Below are 17,059 nucleotides of genomic sequence, written 5' to 3'. Positions count from 1 at the left end.
ATGCCGACGACGGCGAACGGCGTGGCGGGGCATGGTAGAGGCTGCAGATGGCCAGCAGGAGGTGAAGTTGGCCGTTTTCGGCGCTGGCACAGCGGGCAAGATGCGACGTATTTAGCGACACTGGACGAAAGGCCAGGCCAAAAGAAACGGCTCTTGACGCAGTCGTAGGTTTTGTGAAAACCTAAGTGACCGGCCGTCGCGTCATCGTGGAGGGCCTCCAAAACACGGGAGCGAAGTGTACGTGGTACCACTGGAACCCAGCAGGTGCCATCAGGGCAGTAAACGTAGCGGCAGAGCACATCGTTGTCGAGTTTGAACTGCCGAAGCTGCCGACGCAGCCGAGCGGTAGAAGGGTAGGAAGTGCCCGAGAGACGGTCGATTATGGAGCGGCAATAAGCATCGTTGCGTTGATCTGACACAAGGGCGGTTAAGTCGTCAGATGCGAAGCAGGGGAGGGCGGCGACGTGCAGAAGAGCCGGCGACGATGAGGAGTCGCTGTGACAGGTGGAAGGTGGGGCAGAAGAACGACACGAAGACTTCGGGAGCGGGCAACGAGAAAGGGCATCGGCGTCTCGGTGCGTTCGACCGGCCTTGTAGGTGGCGTCAAAACTGTACTCGTGGAGACAAAGAACCCAGCACCCAAGGCGGCCAGTCAAATTTTTGAGGCTGGACAACCAGCATAACGCCTGATGGTCTGTGACGACCGTGAAGTGGCGGCCGTAAAGAGAGGGGCGGAATTTATTAACTGCCCAAACGACGGCAAGACATTCTTGCTCGGTGATAGCGTAGTTACGTTCCGCAGGTGTCAGAGTGCGGCTGGCGAACACAATAACTCTTTCACGAGAAGCACTATCACGTTGCAGGAGAACAGCACCAAGACCGTGGCCACTAGCGTCAGTGTGTAGAATGGTGGGAGCAGCATCGTCGAAGTGGCCAAGGACCGGGTCGGAGGTGGGTGCTTGCTTCAAGGCTTCAAAAGCACTTTCGCATTCCTCAGTCCGGACGAAAGCATTGTGAGCAGTGAGGAGCTGATGCAATGGCGCGGTAATGGTAGCGAAATTTCGTATAAAACGCCGAAAATAAGACGACAGTCCGAGGAAACTACGCAGTTCTTTAGTCTGCTGGGGACAGGCAAAGTTCAGGACAGCGGCAAGCTTATCAGGGTCGGGTCGAATGCCGTCCCGGCTGACGAGGTGGCCCAGAATCGTGATTTCTTTCCTGGCGAAGTGGCACTTTTTCGTATTAAGTTGAAGGCCAGCAGAAGCAAGGCAAGCGAGCACTTCATCGAGGCGGCGCAAGTGGTCACGAAAAGTTGAAGAGAAATTTTGTATTTGTATTTGTATATAGTGCGTATTGCCGCCCTTCCGTATTGTATCACTGCATTGTTATGCAGTGATGCATAAGAGGCAAAAATTTTTACGCACTTGCACAACCTATAACAGGAAATTCAAAATAACAGTGTACAACAGCAATCAACTGACTGCGCTCGGTCACATGCGTACCTGATTCACTGCAGCTGAGGGCTTAAACGCACAAGAGCTTTCAGCAATTCACACCTCAGTGCACTCGAGCATAACACACCAAGCCCGACAAAATATTGTACAAACCACTACCACCAAGGGAAGCAGTTTAAAGAGTTCTTTGCGACCACACCGCACGAAGATGACCACGATAACAAGATGCACGTCATTCTACTTCCAGACGCGATAGCGGACGGTCGCAGAATCATGGGCTCCCACGGAGCGGCGATAGCGGCCGTTGCCGGCCGCGGAAACAGGTTTGCCAGCGACGCTGATAAGGAATACGAGATCGTTCTGCCTACCCTGCCCACCGGACGTGTTGTTTAAAACACGGTTTTTCTGCACGGTGACGTGCGTGTGCGACCCTACCGGGTCGAAGACTTCAGAGACGCCCTCGCAAACGTTGGTGCGCTCCCCGACGTCGTGGCGTTGGGGGCGTACCAGATAAACCACGTGTGGGCGGTGACCTTCAGCAGCACTGACGCCACAAAGAAACTGGCCGCCATGAAAGAGCTGAAAGTCAAGGGACGCCGCTGCATCGTCTTCCACCCAGAAGACCACCAGGTGAAGCTGCGCCTGCACTGGGTGCTACACGGCGTCGCCGACGAGGACATCCATGACCGAGGTCACCCGGGAGCGCTGGCGCGTCGCCGGCATGAAGGAGAAGGGGTCCACCACGAGGACCGTGCTGCTAAAGATGAAGCCTGGCATGAAGGTGGACGACCTGCCCCACCAGGTTCGTATCGCTGGCGAGTTGGCTCTAGTGGTGGTGCCCGGGCGGCCAATGCAGTGCCTGCGCTGCGGCGGCACGGGGCACGTGCGCCGTGATTGCAAGGTGCCCAGGTGCTCGAAGTGCCGACGCTATGGTCACTCCGAGGCTGACTGCGTGCGCACCTACGCGTCGGCTACCGGGCGTGTAGCAGCGAGCGACTCCGCAGAGCTCATGGACGCCGTCGAAGCGGAGGAAGCAGCCAGCGGCATCGACGACACGGGCAAAACGGCGGGGGTTGAGCCTGCTGTTTCGAGCAGCAACACCGACGCTGCTGGCGCACAGGAGAGCTGGTCGCCAACTACTGACCCATCTTCGACGCCTGTGGAGACGCCCGAAGTTAGAGCAAGCCCGCCAGCGCACGTGGACGCGGAAACAAAGGCGGCCAGCGATAACCACGACGAGAAGGCCCACGCCCGCATGAACACCGGCGTGACTACCCCTGCTAAGCGTCCGCACGCCGAGACCAAGGCCGACGGGGAAAAGGCAGCAGAGCCCAGCGTCGAGGAACCGCCTGCAAAGACGCCGCAAGCACGACGGGCCAGTCTGTGGCCGCGGCCAAAGGTTCCGGCTGAGAAGTGTGGCGGCGACAAGGCGCCTCCTGACCAGGAGCACGTGCTCGCGCCGGATGACACCGGTGGCGACGGCATCGTCTAGCGACATGCTAGGCGCGGAAGGTAAGCACCGTGCTTTCGGTCTCTTCTTCCTAAGTTAAAATGGCTTCTGCGACTTCGTTTAAAGTCGCCACCCTAAACGTCAGAGGCCTGGCAGGTAAAAGAAAACAAAGCCAACTGTACCGACTTATAACGGAGCAAGATATTGATATACTGGCAGTGCAGGAGACTAAAGTCGACGGTGAGGAAGAGACCGGGAGCATGGTGCGACGTTTCACGTCTAGATATTTTGCTGTTGTTAGCCATGCGGTGGGCACATTGGCTGGTTGTATTCTGTTTGTTAAGTAGTTGCCGGGGCTAGTGGTACACGATCATCATTCGTGCTTGTCGGGTCGATACGTGTCGATAGATTTTTCACTGTGCAACACTGACTGGCGCATTGTTTGCCTGTACGCACCTAATGCGGTTGATGGCCAAGCCGCGTTTTTTAAAAGTGCCTAAGAACGGCTTCACACGGACAGACAGCTCATTGTTATGGGCGATTACAACTGTGTCCTTAGTGCGGGCGACAAGACAAGCGTCCGAAGTTTCCGAGATAAGAGCACTCAAGTGTTGTTACGAATGATTGTTAACTGCAACCTCGAGGATGTGGCCGAGTGTCTTGAAGGAGCGCGTGCTGTAAAGTACACACGATTGGAGGGCTCAAGTCAGGCACGGCTAGACCGCATTTATGCATCCGCGGATACTGTACCTAAATGCAATAGTTATGGAGTACTGCCGGTTTCTTTTTCTGACCACTGTTTGGTTCAATGCTGCATAGGAATCGTTAAGAAGGGGAATGGTTTTTCGTGGGAAATGCCGAAGTTAAACGACAAGCTACTTCAGGACGAATTTTATAACCGAGCTGTAAGGGAAGAAATAGCAAAAATAGAACCAAGTAGCAACATGAGGATTTGGCAGCAGTGGGAGCTCACTAAAGAAACTTCAAAATTAAAAGCCATAGAAAGAGCCACCTGTATACATCATGAGGAAAAAAAACAGGAAATGGAGCTAAAGGCACTGCTTCAGAAGATGATAAAACAGGAATGCCGAGCGCCTGGTAAATGGATAGAAGACATAAGAAAAACCAAACAAAAGCTAGAGCTTATCGAAGAAGAACGTTATCGGGGAGCATTGGTGAGGGCAAGGGCAGAAGACATGGCTGCACGGGAAGCGCCAACGAAACGAGCGCTTGGTTTAGAAAAGGCCCGTGCCGAAAGAAATCACATTAACGAAATAGAATGGGGAGGTGTTTTAAAAACGGACATCGACCACATCAAAGCAGCTTTTTTCGAGCATTACCAGGCGCTCTTCGCATCACATCCGGTAGATGCTATCACATTTAAGGAGGCGTTTCTATCCGAGATGCCGCGTCTGGACGACGAAAGTAAAGAAAGGTTAGAGCAGGGGATAACTGAAGGGGAAGTTGAGCAAGCAATAGACAGTTTGAACCCAGGTAAGTCGCCTGGACCCGACGGGTTCAGCGCGGCATTCTACAAAGAATTCAAACTTGTAATTTCCCCGGTCTTGAAGGTTATCTTTAATGAAGCCTTTAAAATAAAAGCACTGCCTCCATCCTATGGTTCATCCCATACTGTGCTGATTCCCAAAACGGACGACATAGACAGATTACGATTGGTAACAGCATACCGACCGATAGCACTCACGAACATCGAGTACAAAATTTACATGAAGGTTCTGGCGCGAAGGTTGCAGACCGTGATTCATTACTTAGTTGGTCCGCATCAGACCTGCGGGATTAAAGGGCGGTCTATTTTTACAAATATTCACGTTGCGCGCAGTGTCTTAGAATGCTGTGATGACACTAGTGGCCAGGTGGCAATTCTACAGATCGATTTAGAAAAGGCATTTGACTGTGTCGCCCACGAACTTTTGTTTGCAGTATTGGGCCACGTTAATGTAGGTTCTGTTATCCGCGAGGGGGTGGCCCTGGCATACCGGAACTGCACAACGAGATTGATCGTTAACAAGAGTTTGGGGGCCCTCATTAGCGTGCAGCGTTCGGTGCGCCAGGGCTGTCCCCTCAGCCCCCTTATATTTTGTATTTATGTGGAGACCCTTTGTTTGAAGATACTGAAAAACAGGAGTATAAACGGATTCAGTTTGCAAGCAGTCAAAGTTAAGCTCTTAGCGCACGCTGATGACATTGCAGTGTTTGCCGTGGACGAGGGAGGCATAAGCGAGGCAGTTAAATGTGTACGCGATTTCAGCCAAGCTACGGGAAGCGGGGTTAACTCGTCAAAGTGCCTCGGGCTGTGGCATGGCGGGTGGGCGTCTACGCCTGAACGGTTCGCCAGTGTGCCTTGGACGACGACACCATGCAAGTACTTGGGCGTTCCGCTTGATGAGTACCGTGACAGCGAACAGTATTGGACAGGGCAGGTCAAAGAGATACGGGAGAGAGCGGATAAGTGGAAAGGAACGACCTTGTCAATTTTTGCCAGAGCCACTGTTTCCAACCTGTTCTTCATCGGCAGGCTCTGGTACGTCATGCAGGTGTTGCACTGTTCACGGTTAAGCATTCAAAAGCTGCACAGAATTTTAAGGCGGAAGCCTTTAATGTCTCATCGTTGTAAGCAGCAGTTGTCGACAGAAAATGTCACGCTTTTCAATTGGTGGAAACGGTCGTGACTTCACAGTGCGCGAATTTCAAACGGGGCCAATTGCACTTCGGCTAGTAACCATACAACCAATTGAAGGGATCGTATAGTGATGCTCCAAGTAAGTGGGACTGAGCTTAGTTAATTACTTAATTACCCAATTAGCGTAATTAGCTTTACTAGTCAGGCCATATAAATAAATAAAATCGATTAACAAATTGGTCGAGCTCAGGAATCGAACCCCGGTCTTCGGCGTGAGAGACGAGCACGCTATCCACTCCGCCATGCCAGCTCGATGGTTCGGAATGAACAAAGGCGCGTCTAGTGAATACGGTGTCTTCACTCACTCTCATCCTCCTCCATTCCCTTCCGGCGAGGTTTAGGTGTCCACCGACAAATGAGAGACAGACACATTTCCTTTCCTCAAAAACCAATTTACCGACGAGCGAGGCGTAGAACAGAATGGGCGATGGCCTTCTATGGACTCCTTGGCAGCGTTGCAAGACGCTGTCGCGTTCCACTCTTAGGGGCGAAGCTTAACATCTTAACCACACATCAGTGACCACACTTTAGGTCAAATAAGTGCCCCCCTGAATTTTGACGGGTGTCCACCGAGATATGTGAGACAGTTACTGCGTAATTTCCTTTCCTCAAATAGAATTTTCATTTTCTTCATTACGGCTCCTCTTTATCTATCTTCTTTCACTCCCACCTCCCTTCCTCTACGGTGCGGTTCAGGTGTCCACCGAGATGACAGAATTACTGCGCCATTTCCTTTCCTCAAAAAGCGTTGCGTTCAAAGGGCAAGGCATCGCGCCGAACAGGTGGTGGCGTTCCATGGACTCCCTGGCAGCGCTACAACGCGCTGTCGCGGTCCACTCCTAAAGGCGAAGCTTAAGCGTCATTAATTGGCAGTTAATTAGTATTCAGACATTAATTAGTAATTAACAATTAATTAGTGATTTGCCATCACTTAGTAATTAGTACTCAAATATATGTGACGCCACCAGTGCCACAGAAACAGCGAAGGTGGTGCGGAAAACGCTTCCGCCTCTACCCACTTTAGACAGTCAAAGTGCCCCCTGAATTTTTTCGCCGTCTTCATCTGGTCGTCTGACTGGGAGCGCTGCAGCCGGACCAACCTGTTCAGACGGGTACAGGAAGGTGGGCTGGGACTGGGCCATCTGTTTCTTCGGCAGCTGGTGAATCGTTTCTTGTTTTTTCAGGACACAAGAGACCCGTTTTTGCGCACCGTATGCCAAGTTAGGCTGCGGCGCCTGCTGCCGGAGTACGTAGTCGGAACTGCTGAGGTTTACAGTAGGGTCAGCGGTTTTTACCGGAAAATCGTTGCCAGTGTAAGGTTTCTTTCCGCGCGGTTTTCGAATGACTTTCTGTCCACTGTGAAACGAAAGAAACTGTACCGTGCTTTGTGCGATGTAGTTTTCCCCGTGCCCTTGTACAGGGCCTTGTACAGTGGAGGCCCAGGCAAAGATGTTTTAAAGAGAGTGAAAAAAATGCAGGTGCCGCCAGGAACAAAAACCTCCTTTTTTAAGCTGCACACCAGAACCTTACCGGTTAAAAAATTTTTAGAGGGAAAGGAATTTTTTTTACCCTGGGGATCTCACTGTTTGATTTGCAGGAAGCCGGAAACAATAGACCACGTTTTTTTACACTGTTGGGAAGGGGTTTATTTTTGGGATGTGTTGCAGCGAACCTTAAAGAAAGAATTTCCGCTAGACCCGTACGGCATTCGGTACTTATCTGTCGAAAATGAGGATGGGGTGCCTTTCGACTTAATAATGCTGACAGGCCTCCACTGTATATGGCGCTCCAGAATGGCAGGCTACCATTGTGACCGAGACGCAAGACCTGCCAGGATTTACTTTCGCGAAAATATGGACATGTTTCTGACCATTCAGAAGGCCGCTGCGGACCCTCCGGAGTGGCTCTCAAAACTAGAGCCGCTCTGTACATTGCCTGAATTTTAATTAGACGAAGCCAGATTCATGCTGGCTGACCACGAGTCGTATGTACATAGCGTTTATTGTGTTTTGTTGATTGTTTGTTTTGTCCAATTTTCTTTGCAAAAGCCAGGCAATAAAGAAAAAAAAAGAAACTACAGAGAATTCCGTTTTTATGTGCGGGAATTTAAAAAATTCCTGTGAGCAAACTACTGGCCTAATCGAGAGCAAACTTCGCTCACGGCGTAGCATATTATGGTCTACGTTATTTGAGATGTAATTAAACGTCGGTACTTGCCTGCATTTCCTGAAATTAAGAAGAAACTGCTGTCAACTGCGAGTAAAGCTGTCGCAGACGAGAGCTATACGCGAGCCGAGCTGCTGGTTTGACAGGGCGCGCCATCTGCCGGAAGGCGAGACAAACGACGTCCCGGCTCGTCAGCTCGTCGAATCTCTCCTTCCGGTAGATGGCGCGCCCTGTCAAACCAGCTGCTCGGCTCGCGTATAGCTCTCGTCTGCGACAGCTTTACTCGCAGTTGACAGCAGTTTCTTCTTAATTTCAGGAAATGCAGGCAAGTACCGACGTTTAATTACATCTCAAATAACGTAGACCATAATATGCTACCCCGTGAGCGAAGTTTGCTCTCGATTAGGCCAGTAGTTTGCTCACAGGAATTTTTTAAATTCCCGCACATAAAAACGGAATTCTCTGTAGATGCACGTCACCTAAAAGCCATTCAGCACACCCACACCGCCGATCAATGCTGTGTGCTCGGCGGCCGAGGTTGTTCCGAAGAATTGACGCCACACTCAGCGCTGTCACCTTATAATTATGATTCATTGTGTGCACCATACAAAAACGTCACTGAATGCCACTTTGGTGCTGCAACCCCTTGATGTTAGCATCAACAAGCCATTTAAAGACAGTGTTCACCGCTTGCACACAGACTGGATGGCCCAGGGAGGGCACGCCCTGACGCCGACCGGCAAGATTCAGAGGCCATCCGTCGAGCTGGTATGCTCCTGGATGTTGGATGCATGGTGCTCGCTGCCAGCTGACCTGATCTCAAAAAAAGACTGGAATCGCAAATGCGCTGGATGGAAGCGAGGATGACCAGTTGTGGGAGGACGATGTGGAGGTGGCCAGCGATCTGGATGATGACGGGTCTAGCGATTCTGACCAAGAGTGAAGTGTAATAATAAAAAAAGCTGTTTGCACACAGTGCACGCGTAATTAACTGTGAAAGGTAAGCTGTCTAATGCATTTTTTTTTTTTGCATTACCACATTTTTTGCTCATCCCGAAAAAGTTTTTGTAAAATTTACCCCGCATAAATTTATCCCCCAATTCTGCTTCGGTTTTTCAGAAAAAAAAAGGGGTGTCCATTACGCGAGTAAATACGGTATCTCAGTTTCTTGCAAAATGTATGGGTGGAAGCAAAGAGATCTCACCGGCTCCCTTAAAGGAGCTCTACAAGATGCAGAAAAGATCAAAAGCGAATACAATAATGTTCCTGACGCACAAAAATTTATACCCCACAAACATTGAGAAGAGGAGCGTCAGGCATAAGGTGCAGACCTTCTCACCCCGTCACAGCTGCAGTGAAGTACAGTAGCCGACGGGCAATTCGGACTTGTAGGATATTTCGAGCTTCAATGAGGCACCGTCAGTCACCCCATAGAAGCACATAAATATTCGCAACGGATATTTCGGACTTTAAAAGTCCAAAAGTTCGATTTTTTGGACTGATTTCAGTTGCCTGCGGGCCAAAATCGGCCATCTTATTGGCTTTTCGCCGGTGCAAAAGGCACCATCTTGGATTGAGGTGGATTGGCTTGACATGCTTTCAGTGCCCCATTTTTGCCAGTAGAGGTCCCTGCAATCTCTGCCACTTCGAGGTGGTGTCATCGCCGTCAATCTGCTTTTGTTGCCAACGCTGACGCGGGCAGCTATCGCTTTGTGCTCTGTCTCATACGTTCGCCATTCGCCGTGTTGTCACTTGAGTTTCTCAGACCGCGTCGACCGAGTGGCGCTCCATCAATCCCTTGGCCGTTCTGAGATTGCGTCCGGCGGTTCCACCGCTCTGAACGAAAAGTGCCTCGTTTTTGCGTGTTCTATGAGTGGTGTGGTGCGCACTCGGGCTGTGGACAACGTGGCCCCGCCGGTGCCGCCGGGTCCGTCAAACAAGTGTGGGAGCTATTCTGCTATGACACTCGAGAAAAAGGCGGCGATCATTCAGCTAGTGCTGAGTGGGCTAACGCAAGCTGACGTGGCCAAGGAGTTCACACTGCTGAAGCAAACGATTTCGGACAACGTGAAAAATAAGGAGAAGATTTTTTCCGCCTTTGAGGCGTCCCACAGCAGCAGCCAGAAGAACGATAGGAAAGGCGACCACCCCGAATTGGAGAAGGCCTTGCTACTCTGGCTTAAAGTTGTTTTAGTGAAGAATGTTCCAGTGTCGGATGACACGTTGAAGGAAAAGGCAGAGACCCTGGCCGTGAAAATGATGATTGCAAAATTCAAGTTCATGGACGGATGGCTCTGCGGTTTCAAGAAGAGACACGGTGTGTGTTTTAAGAAGATGTGCGGGGAGAGCGGAGCCGCCAACCCAGCCACGGCAGACTACCGTCAGACGAAGTTGAAGCCTTTGTTGAGCTAGTACAGCCTGGAGGACACCTTCAATTGTGACTAGACCAGCCTCTTTTTCAAGATGTTGCCTGACCGCACCCTCTCTTTTTCGGGTGACTCCTGTGCAGGGGTCCACCATAGTAAGGAAAGGATTACAGTAATGGTAGGTGCAAATGCCACTGGCACCGAGAAGCTGCCACTTCTTGTGATAGGCACATCCAAGAATCCTAGATATTTTAAGGGCGCGAAGAACATTCCCGTGTCGTATTGCAGCAAATCCAAGGCATGGATAACACGTGCATTGTTTGAAGACTACGTGCATCGACTGGACCGAAGTTTCGAGTGGCAGGGGTGACAGGTTATTATCTTTGTTGATAACTGCGTGGCTCACGGCACCATCGACAACCTGAAAGCCATTCGGCTCGAATACCTGCCAACAAACACTACTAGCGTGCTCCAACCAATGAACCCGGGGGTGATTAAAAACCTAAAGGTGCATTATCAGACCCGCCTTCTGCAGCACACAGTCCTTTGTTTCGACAGTGGAAAAAAGTACGCCACGGATCTTTTTGCGGCGGTTAGCATGCTGGCCGCCGCGTGGAAGGCAGTCAGAGCTCAAACAATTGCCAATTGCTTTAGGCATGCTGGATTCTCCGCCGACAGCGGCGAAGACCTCATCGTTGACCTTTGCGGCAACGGAACGGACATTCCAACGGGCTCCACGTTTTACGAGTTTGTTGAACTGGACGACGGCCTCGATATGTGTCCGGACCTCACGGACGACAAACTTGTACGCCAGGATCTTCAGCCTTAAGATGAGTCGGACTCGGGCAGCCTACCACAACCATCGGTTGCACAAATTACAAACGCCATGAACTTGCTGTCTAGCGCGTACAGCGAAACCACAACTTTGGCGCAAATACAAGCGCAAATCGTCGCCAGCTAGAGAAATTTGCCGCAAGGTAAAATCAGCGACATCTTTAAGCTGATTTCATCTCAATAAAGTGATTTTTTTGTACTTCACCAATTTTTCGGACTGTTCAATTATTCGGACCATTTTTCAGGTCCCTTCCAGTCCAAAAAAATGGGTCGGCGACTGTGCATGAAAGACCAGGCGAGCCACACTTGTGATGTCGAGTTTGCAACAGTGTGCCTAACTGTGGAATTCATGATAGCTATGCACACCTGCTTTCTTCCAATGGACGTTAGCAACTTGCAACAAAATATCCATTAGAATGATCCGGACACTCGTCATTTCAGTGACCCGAATGACTCAAGGTTGGAATGGCTTGAGAAGACCTTCCTGGACTACCTCAAAAGGCTAAAGGTTGGAAGCCACCTCGACAGTTTCTTGAGCAATGAGGCGTACAATGCACTGGTGCTCACCACAACCTCAAACATGATGCGCATCAGGTTCCTACCGAATGAAAAAAATGTTCACCTTTGTTCTAACACGTTAAATTTCTAGTGACCAGATTGAGGCACTATTTAGCTTTCTTTGGAAAACAGCAGTGTGCAATGATGCTATGGACGTGAGGAGTGTGCTATGTGGAACTTGAAAAAACTACTGAAGACTGGCATTGTTGCTTCATTACTGCAAAGCAATGTGAATGCCTCAACACCATTCCATGTATTGCAGCAATGTCAAGCCCCAGCACCCAGAACAGTAACCACCCAGAGAAGGAGTTTTTCCCATTGGCAGCAGAAATTAGGCTTTCGAGAGGTGTGCACAAGGCCGAATCAATGGCTTCCCAGTCCAGCGATTGCTAGCTTATTCCCGACTGGAGGACACTCAGCCTGTGTTGTGACAGAAAAGCTGAGCTTCTCTGTCACACGACCGAAGTGCCCTTGTGAAGACTGCTGAACAAGAGGACATACAGTCAATGCTTCAAAATGAAGTGGCCAGTTTAAAAGACGAGGCTGAGGCAATTACGAAAGAGCTAGCAAAGGCACAGAAAGAACAAGCTGAAGGAACAAAAAAATGTGCACTCGACTGCAGCAAGAGAACAGGTGACTGAAGCTTGACTTATCGGTGTTGTACAATGAAATTAAACACACGAAAGCTGAAGCCACAAAAGGTAAATTTACTTCCGAAGCCCCGATTCAAGACCCAAAAATGCTGAGGTACTACAACACAGCCTTCACATCAAGTGAACGGCTCGATGCCTTTTGGTTTTTCCTAGAGTCGGAAGTCAAGAAACTACTCTTCTGGCAACTGTCTAATGCAGAAGGTGAGAAGAGGAAGTTTCTTCTGCCTCTGAAGGCCCAGCTGATCATTGTGCTGATGTGTCTGCGGCTGAGCCTTGGTGGAACTGACCTAGCCTACCGGTAAGCAGTGCACTTGTGGCCTGTGGCGCCACGTTTGCTGCCCCTGTGTATAGCAGATGAAACCCGAGCTGAATGTTACTGCTGAATAGAATTCTTTCTCTAGTAAAGCAGAGGGAAAGAAGGAAATGTGGGAAGATTGTTTATGATGTTGGATAATAGCCCAACTCAAGAAACAACTGCCGCGAGGTTCATCTCATCTGACTACTCCTATCATACCAGCATCTCAGGTCTGAAATCACAACTGCAATTGCCTACGCTAGTCACCGTCGGAAAGCAGCATGTCTCTACTTATTTCACAAGTTCTTCCACAACTTACCAGCAGCCAACCGAATAATTCCAAGTGTGCATCGCATTTCCCGCCATAACCACCCGAACGCTGTTTACCCTGAACGTGCACATACCACCACATTCCAGCAATCGTTTTTCTTAAAAAGACTGCCCGTGACTGGAATGACCTCTCTGCTGAAGTGGCCACCATCATGAATCATCGACTGTTCAAGACCACTATCGAGGAAGCCTATTCATCAACGTAATTTTTGTCCATTTTCTTATTAATGTATAAAATTTTTTTGCTGTGTTATCCCCACCCCTCATGTAATGTCCCGAAAGGGACCTTTGAGGAATAATAAAAAAACAAATAAAAACTAGTACTGTTGAAATGAATGGGTGCCATTCTCAGCCAGACGCCAAGTTGTTTTCTGATTATGCATGTTTGGCTGGAGTATGAATAAAAATGATTCGAAGTGCATTTCTTTTAAGCTTATGTGCTGCCATATTACAAGAAAACATCTTGTGGTAATCTCTTCTTGAAAACATTCTCAGGAAAATGAAATCCTTTAACAGGTTTGGAGTGTCACTGACTACAGTGTCACGGATATGGATCCCCTGGCTGGATTTCTTGAACAACAGGCTGTGTCAGGTATGAAGAAAGTGCAAGAAATTTCTAGCAGATGGTCAAATGATGTATTAACCAAAATTCTAAAATGATTCTTTGGGACTTTGTATGCAGCTGACGACATGGTTGCCACCCTCCGTTTGTGACAAGTACCAGCCTGAAGTGTTCACTGAAAAGGGATACAACACAGTCGACCGCATCATGGACTGCACAGAGATATTTATAGAGGGAAACATACTTGCTCCACAAAAAGCACAACACTGCCAAAGGCCTCATAGTGTGCAGCCCCAATGGGTTTGTCATGTTTGTTTCAGATCTTGCACCTGGAAGGCTCTCAGATGAGGCATTAACCGAGTCACGTGGCGTTGTAGCGTTGCGCTAAGGCTTTCTAATATGCCAGCATGGATGCAAAGCATTACTGCACAAAGCCGTGCACTATTAAATGAAGCCCTTGTGTTCGCATTGCAGTCTGGTGTTTGTAGCTCTGGCATGTTAAGCATGTTTTAATTGCGGTAGCTTCAGTTTTCTAAACCCAAACAAAGAAAAATGCTTTCTCCTGAACTGTGTGTCTTGTTTCTTTACTACGCAGTAACAACAGAAGAACTTCAAGCACGGTGGCGTAACTTAAAGAACTCATTCCGCAGGAAATTGAAGGAATTGAAAGACTGCACACAGAGTTGTTAGCACTCCCATAACTTACACACTGTCATGCCTGGAAACCCCCCCCCCCCCCCCCCCCCGATTCCAATTCTGCATGCCGCTAACTTTCTCCTACTAGCGTCCCTTGACAATCCACGATGCTGCGCCTTACGGCAGCGGAGTCGTAAGGAGAAGCATCTTCAAGCAACACGCCTGAACCTGTCGCAAGAGGCCAGACAGCGAGGCGCCGATTTCCTTCTCCCCCGGACGCCACCGTGCACAGCAAAATTTGAAGCGGTTGGCCCGCGAGGTCGCTGGTTGGTCCTTTCGGACTGCCGTCGAGTGCTGCCTTTGGATTGGCCAGTTCTGAGGGGCCACCGTTCCTCAGGCTATATAAGCCCCACCGCTGCACTTGGGAGGAGAGATGACCGAGAGGCGCCGACGATACGAGACGCGTCGGCAAGGCCCTCCCAACTCTGCAGATCCGCCGAACCTCCTACGTATCAGTAATCCAGTTATCTCATTCTTGTATCCTTAAGTCTTAAAATAAATCAGTTTTTTTTATTCGAAAAGAATTCGGCCACTTCTTGCTAACACTCCAGTGGCAGACCTACATGGAACACATGAAATTCATGCACGACACCGCGGTAAAACGTCGGCAAGCACCCAGATACATGTACTGCCTAGTGAATAACATATTGCGTGACCAAGACGACAATCCCATTAAATGAGACCCAGTTTCATAGTTTCATTTGTGCAGATAGAGTCGCCTGCTGAGCTTGATCGTATGCTTTCACTGACTTACTGCCTCTCTGGCAACCTGCTTTACTTGCAGTAGTCATGGCAACATGCAAGCGGAACACCGTGAAAGCTTCGAAGAGGAGCAAGCACCGGGGGATGATCCCCCAATTTGAAATGTACCCGGCAGAGGAGGCCCCTGAAGAGCCGGCTTCACCTGCTGAACCAGAGACTTTTGAGGCTATATTTGCCACCCCCAGTGTGCCCCATGTGCAAACAAGCACAGAAAACCAACCACAGACCACTGCACCAAGGCCACGTAAGCGTGCACCAGAACTGGAGACTGTTGACGCAAGAATTGATGCGATTAGAACCGCCTTTGCGGCTCAGCAGTCGATGGACAATGTTACGCATTTTTTATTGTCGCTGCACCCGGCAATGTCAAGGGTGCCACAAGATATGCAAAGTGATCTTAGAATGGAATTACTACACATAGTCTCAGACTATGCTAGAGGTGCGTATCCTGCCAACCTGCTTGTTACAGGTGTACAGATTATGGAATAAGATTAGCTTTAGACAGTTGTTGGCCTGCCTCAGTGAAAAAATTTTGGGGAGTAAAAGTGCACAAAACAATTCCTTTTGATCTTGAAGCCTGAGTGGGCTAATTATTGTGACAATCAATATAAATTCACTCGTTTATATCACTGAACCTAGAAATGATTGTTTGACAATAACGGAAAACTTGTTCTCTAGTAAATCTTTGCGTGTTTATACCAGCAGTGTCAGTGGCAGGAATGAGTGAGGAATGAGTGAGTGCTGCTGCCAACAAACGGGTTTTAGGACCTGTCAAGCTGCTTCCGCAGCTTTTTTCCTCAAACCTGTCCGTTCTCAAATGTATTTTGCAAATGGAAAAATAAAGCACTTACTTACTTACTTACTTACTTACAAGTAGGTGTTCAGCCTCAAAATGATGTGTCTTGCGTTAGTTTGGTGGTCTGAAGAGTTCTCTGTTGCTTGGAACGAGAACAAACAAAAGAGTTCACTAACATCTGTTTCACCATTTCTCAGAGCACTGTCGGCGCTGACTATAAATGGCGTATTTGTGAGTCACTGTGTCTGCACCATTTTTAATCTATTTTGGTTGTTGGAATACCAGCTTCTTGGGACCTTTCTCTATTTATGTAAGGTGTTCATGGTAACAGGCTCCAAGGGTCGTGGCAAACTCTTCAGGTTCTCCCAACAGACCCTCGACATTGTGTGTGAGCACTTCAGGCGCCCTTCCTCATATCTGAAAGGTGTGAGCAGACAATGACAAATTCCTGCAGCAGAGACCATTTCGATTGCTGTAAGCTATCTTGGGAACAAAGTGGTATGAGTTCCACGGCTGCCCGATTTAAAGTGACAGAGAGAGTACCAGACTTTCTCCTGGACATCAGCGCAAAGTGATCACTTGGCCAGATAATGCTGAGATAACTGTGATAAAGACGAAGTGTGGCAGATGTGCTGCACGCACTCGCGCGCACGAGAGAAGACGAAAAAGTAGACAGAATACAGATCGGCTCGACCGTATGCAGCGTGTACTGCTTCTTAATTTCTAATTAACCCTTCTTACGATACAACATATTTTGGCAACGAGGATGGCGTTTTAATTCAGGACCTTGACGTGGACTGCTCAAGGTCCGTCATGAGCTTTTCTGGGCTTCAGCCGCCACCGCCCCTCCTGCCGACTCCTGGTCGTCCTGCCCTTCCATGGGAGCAGTGGGAGCTGCTGTTCCAGAATTACATGCCGGCCTCTGGGGCCTCTACTCTGGGCGCGGACAGGCGGAAGGCCATCCCATTGAACTGCATCGGGCTGGAAGGCCAGCGCATCTTTTATACATTGGCGCCGCCACTGTCCACTTCAGCGCCTACAGCTGCTGCATCGCAATCCGGTGACGAGGCACCCCACCTGGACGAATTTGATAAGGCAATGTCCATCCTGGCGGAGCATTACATATCGTCCGTGAATGTAATCGCAAGTGATGTTTTCTTGCTAAGAGTAGTGGGAAAGGTTCCCGAAATACTGTCGTCTGCACTGATGGCAGGATGTGAAGATTGTCAAGCCTGAATGTTACAAACAAGTAGAAGTAGCGCAATGCATGCACATACTCGCACACAAAAAGAAGAAATACAGAACACCTTACTTAATGGACTTTATGTGCTACGTGTCCCGTGTTCTGCACTCTTAGGATGATAAAACATAGACTCCTTCAATCAGGAGGCTCTTTCATGGATAAGAAGTGGCCATCCATCGTACTGCGGGGAGTC

The 17,059-nt window shown here is 49.3% G+C and overlaps 1 protein-coding gene across 11 annotated transcripts in view; it reads right to left on the bottom strand.

Moving 5' to 3' along the window:
* LOC149345578 (uncharacterized) overlaps positions 1-17,059 on the bottom strand; it is a 145,518-nt gene that overhangs the window by 116,547 nt on the left and 11,912 nt on the right. Inside the window, exon 3 of one of the 11 annotated variants that reach the window (XM_089586138.1) lies at positions 14,119-16,700. The exons of 9 other annotated variants lie outside the window; for them this stretch is intronic. The gene's annotated coding sequence lies outside the window, so the exon portion shown is untranslated. Of the gene's footprint in view, positions 1-14,118; positions 16,701-16,738; position 17,059 lie in introns of those variants that run through there. One more of the 11 variants, XM_089586134.1, reaches the window with a different exon arrangement.

The sequence above is a fragment of the Amblyomma mixtum genome, chromosome 4, assembly GCF_055824585.1.
Source record: "Amblyomma mixtum isolate Tamu chromosome 4, ASM5582458v1, whole genome shotgun sequence".
Classification (NCBI taxonomy): Eukaryota; Metazoa; Arthropoda; class Arachnida; order Ixodida; family Ixodidae; genus Amblyomma; species Amblyomma mixtum.
Note: the sequence above shows the minus strand (reverse complement) of the source record. Positions and strands in the feature narration are given on the sequence as shown.